The sequence below is a fragment of the Acyrthosiphon pisum genome, chromosome A1 (assembly GCF_005508785.2).
Source record: "Acyrthosiphon pisum isolate AL4f chromosome A1, pea_aphid_22Mar2018_4r6ur, whole genome shotgun sequence".
NCBI classification, from domain to species: domain Eukaryota; kingdom Metazoa; phylum Arthropoda; class Insecta; order Hemiptera; family Aphididae; genus Acyrthosiphon; species Acyrthosiphon pisum.
In genome coordinates this window covers 29,560,846-29,579,869 of record NC_042494.1, presented here as the reverse complement: position 1 = coordinate 29,579,869, position 19,024 = coordinate 29,560,846, and the positions used below count along the sequence as shown (strand labels likewise).

Below are 19,024 nucleotides of genomic sequence, written 5' to 3'. Positions count from 1 at the left end.
GGTTATTTTTTAAATTTAATAAATCAAAAAATATGTTTAAATTAGATGATATTTTAATATTTACCATATTTATAAACGCACCAAATAAAAATAATAAATCTGATATTTAGGTAATTAGATATCTTAATTTTTACAATGCTTACTGCTTAGCCAACTGTTTGTAAAAATTGTAAAAATAATCTTTTTATTATTTATCTTTTATTTTTCAAAAAAAAAAGGTAATCAATCAATTATATTACATTAGACTAGATTAATCATTAGGTACAGTTGAAAATAACAACTATAATTTATTCCTCTTATTAATTATACACAATATATATAACTGAAAACTCATGATTTTGTACCTTAGTAGTTCCTAGTAAGGTATGTAGGTACCTATGCAGGTAGTAACATTTAGGTAAATGTTCTATGAGTTTAAGACTAAAGCAATGTTACAATAGTTACTTAAAAACAAATAAATAAATTAGCTCTGAATGTAAGGCTGGCTTCTTGAATTAGGTACTATTAAAACTTTCCCCTCTCCTCATCGACGGTAGCTTTAATTAAATTATTATGTGGTCTAACCTCCTATTAATTGTGTCAATAAGCCATTAATGATATAAAATATTTCGACAAAAAACATTAAATCGCTCAATATTTTTGCGTACCAAAAAAAAAAATTGAAATGACGGCCCCTGCCGGATGTATCATATTATTTATGCCATTTATGGAATGTATAGCATGACGCGATAGGTATGTGTGGGTGCGTTCTCGTGTGGCTGCGGTGAGTGTGTGCACTATGCGTGATAAAATATTAATAACGCACATAATGGCACATTTATATTGTGTTGCACATGACTGTTGATTGTCGCCTGTCGGGCCGTTTCCGTGACCTGCAAGGTTACAAACACAACCGTTCCACTATAATATCTGCTGGCTGCTGAGTTTGATTAATAATAAATATAACAATCATTTAGGCGTACAGGCGTAGGTTAATATCTATAGAGTTAAAATATAATAGTTGGTGCTTTTTAACATTTCAAAATACCGAATAAAACTATTTTTAAAATAATATTATTATTATTACCTATTTTTAATTATAATAAGAAAATATTAGAATTATAAGAAACATTTAATTAAAAAATGTTTGTTTTGTGGGTGGTGTTTGGTTAGATACTATATTTTTGTAATGAGTCAGGATTTGCTAATTAGTCGATAGCATCACTGCTAATTATTTTGCATCAACAATGACGATACATTATTGACATTCACAGGATCGTATTTAAGAGGATCAGCGGGGACATTTTTTACTGTAAAACTAAAATGTATCATACGCACTTGGATTTCTTAATTGTTTATAACTACGTAATCTATAAAATGTATTCCACAGCGTGTTTGACAGAAAATTAGTTTAATAATTTTGTTATTAACATGTATATTAATTATTATTGTATGTATAACCATATAATTATGTTGATGTTAGCTTTGAAGTGTCTTCGGCGTAGTTCTTAGTCCAGGTGGCCTACAGTACCCAACTATAATACCATCCTACCCATAATTATTGCGTTTACAATGCGTTTATAAAACAGAACTTCGAGTCAGTTTCACGGAAAGAAAGAGCGTTTAGAAGACTCAAAAGAATTGCCACAGTCACGAAATATGTTTAGCACCACGCGTCTGACTTTTTGCTGTGATTTATATTCATCAAAATTAGATTATTTCTCTCTAGTCCCTCTCTTTATTTCTTTCCCTCTCTATAAATTGTTAGATTTTTTTAACAACGATGGGTAAATAGGTTAAAATCTAATTATAATAAATTATTTGAAAGTTTTAACAAACCATCATAGGTACCCCTTTTTATGGATTATGGAATCATAATGTAAATCTATTATCGAATAATGAAATATTTTTTTTAAATTCTCTAATCGATATTATATCAATTACCAACAGATGATATTATATAATATTATTTATATCACGCACTAAATTATAAAAGAAATTAAATTAACTAATAGTAATTTAAAATTCTTTACAATATAGTTTAACATTTAACATTTAACATTTAACATTACACATACTAATTATTATTTAGTTATTTATTTAATCGAATAAAAAATAAATAAATTTTGTTCAAACCAACTTTTAAAATGTCATTTAACATACAACATAATATTATCTCCCCGAATTATTCATAAGTACTACATAAATACATAATATATAGGTACCTTCTATGGTAAAATACACGAAAAATAATAATTTTTAACAATGGGAAAATCTTAAACTATAACGTGCAGTTTATGTATTTTTGTTTTTTATAATGCGATTATTCGGGTAAAGACTAATGTATCCACGACGACTTAAATTATGTCAGTTCATAAGACGCTTTATCGAAATTGCGTTTCTCCTGGATTGGCAATAAATTTATTCCAGGACACCATATATACCGGCATCGAACCTATATAATCCGGCTTTGCTACTCTGGGTTCACCACGGGGAAAATCCTGCATTTTCCGTTTTGACCACGATCCAAGATAAGTTTGTGCGGTTTATATATTTTGTGCCATAACAGTAAGTAACGCATTTTAAGAATCTAAATGTAACAAAGTAATTAAAATATATTTGAGTTTTTAATTTTTATAAATTTTTAAAGAAATTAGGTCATGCTTGAAATTAATAAAAATCGTTTTAAAGAAATCAAAATATTATGTAATATCAAAATTTAATTTTTTTTAACAGTTCTGTAATGAAGTTAATTTTTTATAAACTTAAACTTATTATGTAGGTACGTACGGTGTACGACGCATAGCATTAAAAAAAAATCTGTAAGTAGGTAGGTATTGAAATATTGAATTTAATTTATTTTCATGTAGTCAAACATTTTTGATTTTATTTGAAGCCATCTCTTTTTTCAGGAGCTATGTATCCATCCAAACAGCTAGCAAAGGCTATAAAAATTAAAAACCTACGTGCTTTAAATACTAATGGATTATACATTTCAATAAATATTTTATGAATTATATTCTAATTCCAAAAAAACACTGGATGGTAGAAATATAAATTATTATGGATGTAGTGGTAGGTAGTTATGCATTTCAATTTTCAAAACTTATTACAATAATATAATTTAATATTGTTCTATATTGGGTAGATCATTGAATTAAATGTATAAAATATGCTATACCTATTGGCTATTAGTACATTTGAATAATTTAAAATAAAGTTTACTTTGTTTCGAGTGTCATATTATGTATTATTTCTATAGTAAAATTATAAATAAATTATAAAATTATATTGCTTATTTACATAGTTTTTTCTGTACATTTATAATTTATATTGTATTAATAATATTTGATTTATATAAATTAATTTTATCTAGTTCCTTCTTAAGAATGAAATATATATTTAAAAAACACAATATTGAAATTACTTGTACAGTGTACAGTGTACACTAACCATTTTACTGAAAGAGTGCTTCCAATGTTTAAATAAATAACTTTCTTTGATTAATTAGGTAAATAGCAAACTGTTGTAAAGCACTTAAGGATAACAGGAAATTCCTATTAATAGGAAACTCAACATGTAACCCTTTATAGGTTAGTCGAAAACCATTGTTTATCTGATGCATATATTACTTTGGATCGATATAGACTGCCGTATTCTCGAGGGAAATAATACTACCTATTATAATAATATATTATATGATATTTCAAATAATCTCATTCATAAGTTTTAACAAATAATTTTAATGATTTTAATGTTATAATATAGTACCCATATGATTAAATGAATTCGGCAATTTTTCTAAAAAAAACATTAGTATAGTATTAATATCCGCTATTTTAGCATAATATAAATTTACAAACCATATATTATATATTTACATGACCATTTAAAATTAATCAAAATAAAAAATAAAAACGTATGTTCAAGCCTGAAGTTTTCCGTTATACAGTAGGTACCTACATCAAAATATCAGCATAAAAGCGGCGGTGATGAATGATGATATATTGTAACAGCTTTTGACGGAAACTTTTTGTTGGATGAAGGTCAACGAAATCATTGAGGTAAATTAGTATATACCCGCGCATTTATTAACATTTAAGTGCCTATTCCTTCGAGAAGACTTTGATACGAAGAAAATTGTTTCAAGAACGTGCAACCTGCAGTTTGACAGTGAAATATACTGTAATGACAGCTACAAAGTTGTCGGCCGAGAACCAGTCATTTACAAAGCATTTAAATTGCTCGTTGTCATCGCGTCGTTTGCGGTACAATTACGTACGGTTTGTTGGTCAAGGGCAAAGGAAATTCAAAGGGATCCAATACAGTTTGAAACATTATGTATATAATATTATGTAATATAGGTATGTAAGTAAATGTCTCGCTTGCTCAAAAATGAAGGAAACCATTATAGGTATAGCGTACAGTATCAAAAAACGCAAATTTAATTTTTACAAAGCATAATTTGCACCCAGAATTCAGAAATAATAATCGTTGTGAAATAGAACTAGAACAATGGTTATAGTGGCCAGTTAAACCTACTTATTCAATAGTAATACAATATAATATGTAATATGAAATTTATAATAAGTTCTGCACTTTGATTACCTATAAAACAGTAACAGTATAAAGTTTAATAAATATAATTCAAGACTTGGGCATAAATTATGAACTTTGCAATATGTATAAAGCCACAAATTAAATGTCAATTAAAAGATTATCTTGTTATTTACCAACTAGGTACTTTCAATAATAATTTATAATAGGTGCCAACTATAAACAACATTTTTTAACTTCAGGGGTTTAGAGTGCTGAACACTATTTTGACCAATCCGGATTATGGATTATAATAATTAAATCTAAATTTTGGATCAATCCGTTGATTCGGATTTTGGACCCAATCCAGCTGCATTGTTTTAGAGATAATCAGCTATTTTTCATTATTAATTATTATCCATATAATACGAATATACAATCTCGGATCTATCGACAATGGAATTATAATTATATATTTAGATAAGAAAAACAAATTATAAATAAAATAATATTTGTTTTCAAAACATTTTATAATCTGAATTTATATCATAATCTGAATTAGTATTTTAAATCCGGATAAAACAGATTGTAACGTTTGTTTCAATCCGGATCGGTAAGTAATCCGGATATAGATTGATCCGGAGTTGATGCTCAGGCGCTCAGCACTAGACTTTTGACTATTAACTATTAAGTTAGCAATATTTGTTTTTTTTAGATTCTGAGCGGAGGGAGGAAGCTATTGTTTTTACAATAGTGTTTATTTCATTTTATTTTTTTTTTATATCCTGTATACAAAATTTCATCCCGAAGGAGTGCTTCGATTTCAACATATAGTACCTTATATTTTAGAAAATTGGATCAAGATGGTACTTTAGAGAGGTCATTTTTCAATTTTCTCAATAGTTATTTAATGCCACGGGAAAAACCTCGGGAAAATTACGAAAAAACGCTAAAAATGGGATTTTAATTTCTAACGCTTCGTTTATCACCATAGAAACGAATAAAAAATTATAATATTTTAATATTAATTCATTTTACATGATAAAATAAATAATAATAAAATATAAAATATCTAGACTGACAAACCGTCTCCGCTCAGAATCGTTTTGAAACAATGACCCTCTTGTAATCTACTGTACAGCAGAGCGACATCCACTTACCTGCTTTTTTGTTGTTTTTGTAATACAATTAGTATAATTAATATAAAAATTAAATACAAATACATTGATATGATATAATACATTAGGTATCATCAATACAAGAAATAATGTGTACAATTCTACACTTCAAGTAGAAATTGTATATTATGCTATATGCCCATTGCCCATAACAAGACTATCGGAAGGTTCCCTCCGAAATTTCTTCAATATGCCTAGTTAACTTAAAAAGTAATACGCTATTCTATTGAAAACAATTAAATTAAATACAAGGTTACATAAGCAGTCACTAAACATTTAGTGAATCAATATTATAGTGAGCTAATGGTATCTTAAACAAGATTTAGTGGTTCATGATTGGTCCATTTAATTTTAATCAACCAGTAAATGAATTCATTTTTTATTCAACCCAGCATCAGAATATTTCTTTATAATTCTAAAATTGAAAAAAAAGCTTGGAATACTATCCATGCTCACATATTTTTCATTATTTATTAAAATCTATATAAATTATGTATGTCAAGTGTAACTGTGTAAGCGATATATTTATACATTTTTTTCAAAAACATTCCTGACTTGACATTTATGTTTACACTGTTAATTTGTTCTTGTACGCATATAAATATACAATCAATTTTTATTAAATATTAATAATGGTCATTAGGTATCTATTCTAACATTTCAAATCAATAATTTTTATAAACTATATATGTTATAGTATACAAATTATTAAGTTATTTGGCCTGTTCTGTAGTAGAAACGTATAGTGGGACATATTTTGTAGTATGTGTATGGAACTAGTGCACTTTTACATTTTAGACTATAATATGCTCTATAGGTATTACAATGCCATCGAAGGGACAATACGGAGGGCTATATCGTCGTATGTGTTCTATTGGAACCATTGCGACTGCAGTATGCGCTCTGTTTTTGCCACTCTACAGCAATATTTATTATTTAATAATATTATTTTCGAACTGAATGATGTAGAAGTGGTTTTAATGACGAATTAAATAACATTCGAAATTATTATAAATATATTGTTATTATTATATAATCAAACATCAATGGCACTGACATCGTTAACGATCGTTATTTATCACTTACAAATGTATGCTCTTAAATTGTGTTCTTTTAAAATATAATTAATAATTAGAATAACAATATCAAAATATTTGTACCATGTCTTTTAAAAAAAAGTTGAATGTATCCCTTTATATTGATTAATTTCCATAGTATAATTATGTAATTGCTGCTTTATTACATTTAATAATCAGTATATAAAATCCTATTATTATATTATATTTTGGAAGCATATCAGCAGTTATATCACAAATTTTTGTGTAACTTTTAGCCTCAAAGACTCAAAGTACTCAACAAACTTTTTTTCCTTTGAGTAGGTATGTGCATTAAATACTATCATAGTATCATTGTAATCGAGTGGTAGAGCGCAATCTGTGGTAGATCACATACGATAAGATAGCGTTAAGGTGTACTATTTTAATGGGTATAGCATGTAAAAATGTTATTTTTGGTAGATAATTAAAAAGTTTAAGTGTAACACCACATTTTTAAACGATGTATAATTTTTTAATTATTTATATTCTCTAATGTAAATAGTTATTGGTTATAATATGATTAAACAAGTTATAAATGAGTAAGTATAATGTATAACTACCTCCCAATTTTATCAAATAGGTATATATTTTAATTTATTATTGAGTTAATCAATTTTTACTTTCTGAAACAACTATATTAGTAATTTACAGGAAATGTAATATCGCCGGATGCTAGGTGTTTAATTATTAACTTTGAAAAATCGTAATTAAATTTGGATTATATACTTTGGGGAAATTTAATTAAGTTAGTTAATGTTTTAAGTCATGAACTCGTAAAATTTATAGTAAGCGTGTCTTGGTCATATTTATATTATACCTATATTACTGTTATGGGTATATGAATGTTGTCGAAAGATATTTGTTTATTTCACTGGATGTAAAAAGTATATTTAAATAAGTAGTAAGAACAAACATAGGTACTCAATATACCTATTATATAATAATATATTATTATACTATATTCACAAATAATTTATTTAAAGCTAATTTAAAAATGTTGTTCAATGTTCAAACACCAAACAGCTTGTAAACAAAAAATAATAAATATTTTTGTAGTATTAAGTTAGATCTATAACTGATTATAAGTAATAAACGAATAACAAATATAATTTATTTAAAATTTAACACTAGGCTTAATTTCAATGAGCGTGATTTTTCAAAAATCAAAATAAATGTATTAGGTATGTGATTATATATTATGTATGTGTGGATAAATATTTACTCTGTTTTAAATGAAATTAATATTTTGATGATTAAAAAATACGAACACGATTTACATTATTGTTTAGATAATTGCATTGGGTACAAGGAAATACAAAGTATATAAGAATGCTCCAGTATATATTTGAAACAGTATTAATTCCATTATTAGCAAATTAACTAAAAAATGTCAAGTATTTTTATGATTGTTAACTGTAAAATTATTATTTAACAGTTATTATTTAATATTATAGTGTTTTTAAGTTGTTTTGTTGATACCCATGATACTAGCAAATAAATTATCAAAAGTTGTAAATCGAACCATTATTTCAACTACTTATCGTGTAAGTACACAGACACAAAAAAAAATTAAAAAGTAAATAAATAAAATACACATCATTGTAAAATCAATACATTTATCTCTCCGCTCAGAATCTAAAATATATAGTAAATTACGCATATCTGATGAATACATACCATTAACGGGAAATCTTAAGACGGCGCATTGTGTATGCAATTTCACTACATATGTGAATTGAATGCGTCATAAGTCATAACTCATAATAAATGTATACCCTTCGGGCTATAAATTATTACTCTTTTCGAAAATATTACACACATACTGTTTAAATAAAGCTATAATAATATTATCAGTCGTCCATATCATTATATATTATTATCAATTCAATTTGCCTTATTAAATTTAATTTAGAATGGGTTATAAAAAATTCAAAAGTCGCAGTTCTTTAAAATACAGAAGAGAATAAATACGATATTGGGAAAAACGTTATCGTATATCATCAACAGTTATGGTAATGAAATCACGTAAAATTATATTATTAAACTATTCAAGTGATATAATAACTAACGGTCAAGCTGTAATCTGGTAATTGCATAAATGAATCTATAAATATTTCTTTACATATATAATTATTATTTATCGATAGTTTGTTGCGCGTACACCTACGCAATATAACATACGTAAATGGACCAAAATATGATTTTATAACCTATTGAAATGACACTAAACGATAATATTATGATTTTTACAACAATACGTGAGACATTGGACATGTTATATATTGTATAGACATTTAAACGGATAACAGTTACATTACATATAACATTACATAACTGTATAACTAATAACTTAACTATATTATATAAGTGGGATAAATGTTTAGCGTTATTACTTATTATTACGTATCGTACATAGAAACTCACCTGTAAATTTTGGACGGCCAGTTACTAATCTGAGGACAATGCCGAGGAGGACATCGTTTTCGAGACCGGAGACCTAAATAAATGAAACAATACGATATTACGCACCGGAGGCGTCTGACGCGGCTGTGACAGATCGGCCGGGCGACCGCGTTCCGTATTCGAATGGCTGGACCCACGGAGATAACACCGAAATTATTGTACAACAAATTTTCAGAAAACCGAACGACGAGTCCCGAAACGAATACCGCTATTGATGATTGTGACGCGCTGCAGGAGTGTTGTAAAAATAATAATAGAGCGAGCGTATTAAAATATGAGCGAGTCGTCTGTATCACGGTGCGAATATGAGTGTGTCCGATCACTTGCCTGTTGGCATGTTGACTAATAATATATAATGATCACGTCGTCGTCATCATCGTCGTCGTTGTACTCGTCGCCGCCGCCGCCGATCGTCCCGTCGCTATGGGAACGCAGCAACCCGGCACGGCCGTATTATATATATATTATATATAGAGTGGTCCATGCGCTTTGCAGCCACGTCCGTGACGTATATATGCGGACAATAACAACGACGACGATGTTGTGTACACATATACTACGGCTCGACGATCGCAAAACCTATCCGAAGCTCGAGACCAAAATGGAGAAGGATGGGAGAGGGACGATTAAAAAATGTTTAATGCGTAAGGCTTCTCCCCCTCCGTCCTTCCACGACTTCTTGATTTTATTTTAAAACAGTATAAATGTATAGTATTAATTTTTTATTTTATCTAAAGCTTAAAGTTTGGCAACATTATTTATTGTTATATAATAAATAATAATACATACAATAAATCAGTAAAATACATTGGAAAAAAAAATCTAGTCCAATTCTTAAAGGAGCCTCCCCGGGAAATACTCCCATCAACCATCCCCCAAAAATATGCCACTGAATATAAACAAGATGCGTATATGTTACACATTGTGAGCGATGAGCGTGAGAGAGTGTTTCGATTAAATATGCGAGTACACATAAAATAACATATTATTATAACAAATTATACCTATATACCTAATATTATGTAATACGATGATAAACAGACAGTCCTGTAAAGTATTTAAGTAAAAGTATTTGAGTAAAAGTATTCAAATACTTTTTTAAGTATTGAATAACTTTTTAAATGCTTTCAGCATGAAGTATTTTGAATGGTATTTTAAATACTTTTTGGTATTGAATACTTTGGTTTTTTATTTCGAACATTTTATTTTCATTCGAAATAATTGGTTGGAAAAATATTATTGTCAACTACAATAATAGAATAATAGTTTTATTTAATATTCTGTATTTATGTGTTAGCCGAGCCCAAAGGTTTCTGAAAACCAGATTTCTAAAATAAGTTATTGAATATTGAATAACAATATTCCCATTAAAACTATTAGATAACTATTAGATTACCTACTACCTATGTGTTTATATTACGATAATTAGAAACCCACTTTAAAAACCAAAAGTATTTGAGTAGTATTTGAAATACTTTATAATTAAAGTATTTGAGTAGTATCTTAAATACTTAAAAAAAAATGTATTTGAGTATTTACTCAAGTACTTTTTAAAAGTATCTTTACAGGACCTGTAAACAGATACCTAAACTTAATAAAATATACATATATTATACTATTAGACGTGTGTTATTAAGTTCAATCACATAGGTACAAGGTGATTCACCAACATGCTAACCCCCTTTTTTCTCCAATAATGCAGTTATTCCAAATCTGATTTTTGGAATTTTTAAATATACTTATAAATACCATATTTTAAAATTCTTGATATTTTTTATACTACTCAATAAGCGAAGTGGTGGATCAATGGTTGGGGGAGTGCTTGGGAGCTGAAGAGCTCATCATTCCGCATATTGAACTTTTTTTTACTGTAAATTAGATACTTAGATATCAGGTATTCAGGTATCACGTAGAAGTTGTCAGAGCCGTGCCAAGAGGGTGGCAAATGGGGCAAGTGCCCTAGGGTCTAGCCGGTCTAGGTGGAAAAATTTGTAACATTTTGAAATATTTAAGTTGTTAAACTTTGTGTACTAAGGATAATAGTTCCATAATAATGGATTTAGTAGATATGGACGCTGTAGTGATTTAAACATTTTAGTAAATAATCAAGTAATAATTATGTAAAAATGGTTGATGTTTAATAAATACTAGATGTCTAGATCCAACATATTATTACATCTATTTTATATTTTTTTAAAACCATTTTTTAGGATTATTATCTTTATAAACATTAAATAACTGAGATTTGGATAACTACTAGTTTGATTTTGGAATTAGGTACATCGTACATGTACATCAACATTTTCGATAAAATTATCCACTAAATAATGTACAATAGAATAGGTATGATTCTCATTTGAAAAATAGAAGTTTGTATACCCACAGTACTTTTTAATAGTAGTAGCAATGAAGTAACATAATATTCAAGAAAGGTAAAATATGGTCTTTATTTAAAAGTTACAAAAATCCGATTTTGAATATTTTCATTATTAATGGCAAAAAGCGGGAATATGAGTGACGCTCTGCTGTACAGTACGTCATTACTACAGTAGGTTACAAGTGGGTCACTGTAATGGATTATGTTAAATTTGAACGCAATAATATAATATCATTGTTTACGAAAAACGATTCTGAGCCGAGTGGTTTGTCAGTCAAGTGGCGGATCAAGAGCTTAATTGGGGGGGGGAGGGGGCAAAACAAACAGTACGAAAATTAGCTACAAAATTGGCTAAACATGGTGTGAAACATAGGGAAACTACGGCGATTGGGGGATGCCCACTTTGCCCTCCCTCTGGATCCGCCACTGTGTCAGCTTAGGATATTTTATATTATATTTATATTTTTATTATTAATACAATAGTCGGTAAGTTGAGTTAATATTATATTTTGCTTTAGAAGTTTAAAGTACCCACAAATAATATTTTTTGTTATAAATATTTAATTTCATCCAAATTTTAACTTAAAATAACTATAAAAAAACTGTGCATATATATATATATATTTTAGATTTTTTGGTTACATTATGAACTACTTACGTGGAACCTTGTTTTAAATGTTCAATCTTTATCTATAAAAATTGAACATTTTATAAGCTTTTAAAGTTTTAACTGCAAAATAATTTGTAAATTTTCAATTTGATAAAAATTTGAACTTAAAAATCTTAAGAGCATGAAAACAATATTTTTAATACTAAATGTACAATTTTATTTAATTTATTGCCATTCATTGAAAAAAAACTAAAAAAATCAAATATCCGTAAACAGCTCAAAACGAGTTAAAATATTTTGAAAATTTTATCAAGTATAGAATACACAATATTATAAAATAAATATATTTACATATAGTGTAAATTTCAAGTATCTAGGTTATTCATTTCTAACCAAAATCAATTTTGTCGAAAACCAATTTTGCGTAAAGTGTTTTTCGCGGCACTTTTGAAAACTACTGAGAATATTATATTTTTACCACCTGAATGCATCAACTAGAATCATTTTACCATAGGAAAAGATAGTGAAGTTTAAAATTGAAGTATTATTTCGACTACCTACTTATCGTGTACACGGGCACACACAAAAAAAACATATATAAACACAAATCATTATAAAATCAATACATTCTTCGCTCCGCTAAGAATTTAAAATAATATTGGTGAATCAGTGAATCACTCTGTACATTATACATCATGTGCACTCTGCTCAGAGGTTTATATGTATAAATTAGGTATAATAAGGTTAACTATAAAGTATTAAAGTTTAAGGATAATATAATAGTCCTTAAAATGGTTTTACAAAAATATAAAATATTGGATTTAGTATTTTATTGTACTCTGACCACTTTTAAAATTATAAATATTGATAGATTAGGTACTTATTACCAAGATTTTAAAATCATCTTAGCGCCATGTCTTCCAAACCCATAATCATCTATAGTATACATAAAGTTAAATAACTCGAAAACTACTCGATCACATTTTGATACATTTTCGGAAAAATTATCCGCTGAATAATTTACAATAGAAAATGGGAGTACCTACCTAAGGTTACCTACCTACTCATTTAAAAAACAGAAGTTTCTATCTCCATAAGACATTCTTTAATAGTACTACATAATATCTCAAGACTTTGAAAATATGGTTTTCGGTGTTTTTATGAATTTCAAAAATCAGATTTTGAATTAGGTAGGTACTGCATTATTGAAGAAAAAAGGCGCGAGCATACTCGGGAATCACTCAATCGCCCTGTATGTATTGGCACTATATTGTAAGCGGACAGACAGCTGATCATATCTAAATGATACACGTAAAATGGTACACTTAATACTTATACCTACATGCATATAATATTATACGACTGCCGGAATGAATATTATTATTATTGCCCGTGGCGAGACATCGTTTATCATTTATCAATAGGTATATAATAATATACATGCGTCGTAACGTAGTGCAGTGTACACGACTGAATGACAAAAGCAGATAGATACAAAGATACATATGTATAATAATATAATAATATGCACGCAAGATACCGTAGGTTTATATCAATATATCATGATTATCATCATCACCATCATATTATTATTATTATACTATACCTATACATATATATATATATATGTATGGTTCAGACGCGTATCTACCACAACCACGGCAATATTATATAGGTATATAAGTACGGTTGTGCACTTGTACCGCGGCTGTACGAAAGTATTATTACGCGTTGTTGCACGCATTGCAAGTATCTACATAATATACACGCCCCGTCGAGACGTCAACGGCGCGCGATTTGTTCTCAGCGTTTACGAGACATACGAGTGTAAATATAATTTAGCGTATGTGGGTGTGTGTGTGCGTGTGTGAGTGCGCTTGTTTATAATTACGCGTATATATACTTAGCAGGAGGTAAACACATATTTCGCCCGGACCTTTACTTCGCATCCCGAAGGCCTCGGTTTATTGATTTTATTATTTCTACTTAAACCGCCTTAACCGCTTCAACAAAAACAAGGCATTTTCCACACACGCACTGCGGTTGCAGGGCATACAATATACATAGTATATATATATAAATGTGTGTGTGTATACTCGAGTGTATATTATATACGTGGACTCTTGACATTTTTTATGTTGTATACTTGTGTAGTAGTTGTATACGATCTATATATAACTAATCTTTCATATATATACAGACACAAGACACAATATAACACATACACATACACACATTTGGCAAATATAGAACGTAACAGCCACGCAACTCAAAATATTAATAGTTTTCAGAAAAATCGATTTTAAAGTTTAAAACGAAGAAATGTATTATAAAGGATACACATTTGATAAGTACACATTGTTTGAAATTAAAAACTTAAAAACTTACAAGCCGCATTATTTTAAAATTTTACATTCATTTTAAATACTATAATTATATGGAATTATCTTTAAAACATAACAATTTTGACTCGTGGTAATGCGTGGCTTTTTACAATTGTATTTTTTAAAGGAATGCAAGAATCCCTCATTTTAAGATTTGGCACATACATGTTGTCTTTAATAACGCCATCATATCGCACTATAAAATATAGCAGTGTTGAATATTAAAATTTCAAGTTACCTCCCAGACAGCAATTTTTTGTTTAATAATATTATTATAATATTATAATAACGAATAATATTAGTATAATGTTATTATAATACTCTTATAATATTATCATTACAAAATGCTGTCTGGGCTAGGTACCTATTTACATTTCATTATTTCAACATTTGTATATTATTATTATAATATTTCAATTCCACTGGTACGTTCTTCATCAGACAATAATGTAGTCGGATAAAGTATTTGAAAACATTAAATCAAGACAATCCAAGTTGAGAACCGAGACCGATATCTTATGTTTTTTTTTTATGGAATTGGATAATTCTACAAAAAATAGGTATATCTACCAAACGATTTTAGTTAGTTTGTTGTAAATCAAAAAATATTTATTGCAAAGATTGTTGTAACGTTTGGCTATTACGAAGGTACAAGTGTTGTACAATGTACCTATATTATTATTTTAAATGCACACTGACATTTTAAATATATTAATAGGAGTAATTTTAAGCTATTTATTTATTATAATATCATGAACCTATATTTACACCATTCTTTACAGTACATAGGTTGACATTATTGATAAACATAATATAGGTAACAATATTATAATATAATAGTTGATAATATATGCGACTAATTGGTCAACAATACGTAATACCGTATGACCAATAGAAAAACAAATTAGGTACTTATATTAATATACGTAATACACTAGTACGTATACTTTAAAATATAGACAGACACGCCGATTTGATTATTGTTACTGTGGGGTCTTTGCGAATTTAAATTATTTACATATAATCACCACTGGACTATTTTTTTTACATCACAGCGGTTATGGACTTGCAGTGGTTTCGCAGTCATCTGACAGTAGTGGATATCAGGGCAGTATCCGTTTCAGAGGTCAAGTTGAAATAAGAAACACACTCCCATGTCATAGGCATTAATCGGAAGGGGGTAATCTTGCCAAAACCAGTGTTTGGAAAGAACGTCGTTCACGTTCATATTTAGTGAATGATACGTGAACGTCACTCGTTTTTCTCAAATATAGAACGTGAACGTGAACGACGTTTATAAGTATTTAATGCATTTTTAAGACGTTCAAATTTATTTATTATTTAATAAATATTGATTGATAATATTATTATGATATATAATATATATTACAAATTATTATGAAAATAAAATACATGAAATTCCAGTGGGCACGCCTGGACATATTATAACACCAATTATATTATGATTTCCACGATTTAGTATTCGTATTTAAACGATACATAAAAATTTTATTTAATTAGTTAAATGAATGATGAAATGAATACATTCATATTTTCAAAGAACGTGAACGTGAACGCGTTCATTTGAAAAAAATATGAATTCGAACGTGAACGAATTCATTTTTTTAGTGAACGTTCCGAACACTGGCCAAAACTAAAATTCACACATTGCAGCCATCTGGCAGGGAAGGTACTTTCTATTACAAGTGGTTGTTTCCCGGAGTGATGAAAAATTAAGAGTTCAAACCACGGACGTCCAATGTTAGGTTACCCACCATAAATTTCATGAATATTATGTAACAAAAACAAAATTAAGATCCTAATATTAGAATTATCATAATTATTAATGGAGTGAATTGATTATTACTAGGGGGCGGATTTTATTACTAGGGAGCGGAAGAGGAATTTTATTCACTGTTTAAATCCACGTTAGAGGGAATACCCAGACATTGCATTATAATCTTATTAGGGGATTTCAACGCAAATATTGGTAAAGAAGAGTGCTTCAAAACAACTACCGGATCGAATAGTTTACATCAGCTATAAAATAACAATGAATTCAGACTAATCGAATTAGCTACAGGAAGGGGCTTAAAAATAAAAAGTACATCATTTCCACATAAGGAAATACATAAAGGTACCTGGAGGTCCCCAGATGGCAGATATATTAATCAAATTGATCATGTATTAATGAATGCGAGATTCGGCAATAGTGTACTAGATGTAAGGAGCTTCCACGGTGCGGAATGTGGATCTGATCACTTTCTAGTGGTAGGGAGACTTAAAGTGAAATTGAGGAAAACAAAAAAGAGAAAAGAAGAACAAACAGAAATCTTTGATATACAAAAATTATGTGACCTTAAAATTTGTGAAGATTCCCGTAAGAATATATCAAATGAGGTAAATGATGAACATATAGATAACGGGAATGATGATATCGAAAGCTTATGGTCTGCTATCAGAAATGTTATCCGTTAAGCGACAGAAAAAACAGTTGGGAAACGACGATTCACGAGGAATCCGTGGTTTAACCATATTTTGTGAAAATGCCATACAACGCAGGAAGCAAGCGAGGGAAGTCTGGTTAAAGGATACTCAAAATGAAGAAAAATTCTCAAGATATAAAACAAGGCTAAAAGAAGCAAGCAAAATTATGAGAAGCGAGAAACGAAAATGTATCAAAGACATAGTAAGAAGTACTGATCAGGACCATACAAATCATAAGACAAGAGACTTATATAAGAAAATCAGCTCTTTAAGCAAGGATTTTAAGCCGAAAGAAATGTTTTTAAGAAACGAAAATGATACTTTGTTAACGGATAGAGACGACATAGTCGAGGAATGAGCTCAATACTTCAACCAGTTGCTGAACTGTAGAGAACACTCTAATCCACAAGTCACCCGGTGAAGATGGGATTACCGGAGAGTTAATTAAAACAGGTGAGGATAATCTTGTTAAATATATTCATCGTTTAATAAGTTTAATATGGCAAAAAGAAGAGATACTAAAGGAATGGAAAACAGCCTTAGACTATGCGATCCACAAGAAAGGAGACAAACAAATATGCAACAATTATAGAGGGATTGCCCTGCTTAATATAACGTATAAGATTTTATCTTACTGTATACTGGACAGAATCAAACCTTGGGCAGAAGATTCAAGAGATTATAGGAGACTACCAGACCAGTTTCAGGCAAAACCACTCCACGATAGATCAAATCTTCATTCTACGTCAGGTGTTACAAAAAACTTGAGAGTATGACAAAAGCGTGTATATGGTTTTCATTTACTACAAAAAAGCGTATGATTAAATACATAGAGCGTCCTTAATCAAGGCTTTAGAAGTGTTCGGAATGCCTAGTAAGTTAATAAACCTCGTCGAGGGCTGTATTAGTCACACTGACATCAAGGTAAAAGTAGTACATACCCTATCAAAAATGATACAAGTGACAACTGGACTAAGGCAGGGTGACGCTATGTTACCGGTCTTATTCAACATAGTATTAGAAAAAGTAGTTAAAGAAGCAGCCCTAGATAAGGAAGGAGTAAAATTAGGAGAAAATAACATTGAAATATTGGCATATGCAGCCGATATAGTCTTGAAGGCTGAAAGCAAAGATAAACTTAAGGAACAATCAAAAAAACTCATAAATGCTGCTAAACGTGCAGGCCTAGAGATTAACGCTGAGAAAACTGAGTATATGGTAGTGCAAAGACATGAGCAAATAGCTTGCCGCAACGAGGTCCTAGAAGTCGAAAACTACAAATTCAAAAGATTGCAGCAGTTCAAATACCTTGGCACACTAATTACACAGCAGAATGAAATAGGTACGGAAATAAAAGCTAGAATACAAGCTGCCAATAAATGTTATTTTGGCCTGACAAAGGTATTAAGATCTAGAATAATCTCAAAAAATCTGAAGTTCCAATTATACCAGACACTTATCAAGCCAGTGGCGACATATGGTTCGGAAACTTGGACCATGATCAAAATAGACGAAAATGCTCTATTTGTGTTTGAAAGAAAGGTACTGAGGAAAATGTATGGACCATGTATAGACGAATCTACAGTTGAATGGAGAATACGTAAAAACAAGGAACTTCAGGATTTGTACCAAAGACCAAGCATTAAAGAAGATATCACCAAAAGAAGACTTTAGTGAGCAGGACATTCTTGGAGAAAAATAGGGTCATTGATAAGAATAATACAAGAGAATGCACCGAAAGGAAAACGACCACTTGGAAGGCCGAGGTTATGCTGGGAAGATAGGATCAAAGAAGACATAGAGAAAGTGAGACCAGGAATGGATTGGAAGGAATTAGCTTTAGATAGGGAAACACGGAGACAAATCTGTTGGACGATATGGTCTTGAAGGCCGAAGTCACGGAAGAAGAAGAA

At 29.4% G+C, this 19,024-nt stretch overlaps 1 protein-coding gene across 1 annotated transcript in view; it reads right to left on the bottom strand.

Moving 5' to 3' along the window:
* Nucleotides 1-9,619, bottom strand: part of LOC100568566 — a 69,944-nt gene extending 60,325 nt beyond the window's left edge. The window contains exon 1 of the mRNA XM_003246087.4: nt 9,215-9,619. The gene's annotated coding sequence lies outside the window, so the exon portion shown is untranslated. The remainder of the gene's footprint in view (nt 1-9,214) is intronic.
* Nucleotides 9,620-19,024: the final 9,405 nt, after the last annotated feature.